We start from the raw sequence: 530 nt of genomic DNA on the forward strand, positions 1-530 counted from the left end.
GTTACATGTGAAATTCACTGTATTTTGTCTGTTACATGTAAAATTCACTGTATTTTTTGTCTGTTACATGTGAAATTCACTTTATTTTTGTCTGTTGTTACATGTGAAATTCACTGTATTTTGTCTGTTGTTACATGTGAAATTCACTGTATTTTGTCTGTTGTAACTTGTCAGATACATTGTTTTTGTCTGTTCTATGTGTAACCCAGTATCAATATATATTTTTGCTATGCATAATATACAGAAGTATTCCTGCATCTGTGCCAAACCTCTGCGTAGTAACAGTAAGTCCAGAACCATTTCATATTTTTTTAACTGATTTTCATGGGGCAGAATACCAAACGAACAGCAAAAGGCAAAACCATAATGAAAGAAATGTGGACAGATTTTCTTGAGGCAAATTTCCCCCAAAAAACTTGTGATTAAGTATTTAAGAAGCATATTTTCAATCAGACACTGCAGTTTGAGGTTTTTGGGGTTTTCGTTTATTAATAAAACTGTCAGACTTGGTCTGTTTAAAAAATAAAAAT

Source organism: Haliotis cracherodii, unplaced genomic scaffold (assembly GCF_022045235.1).
Source record: "Haliotis cracherodii isolate W230 unplaced genomic scaffold, xgHalCrac1.p SCAF_3, whole genome shotgun sequence".
NCBI lineage: Eukaryota > Metazoa > Mollusca > Gastropoda > Lepetellida > Haliotidae > Haliotis > Haliotis cracherodii.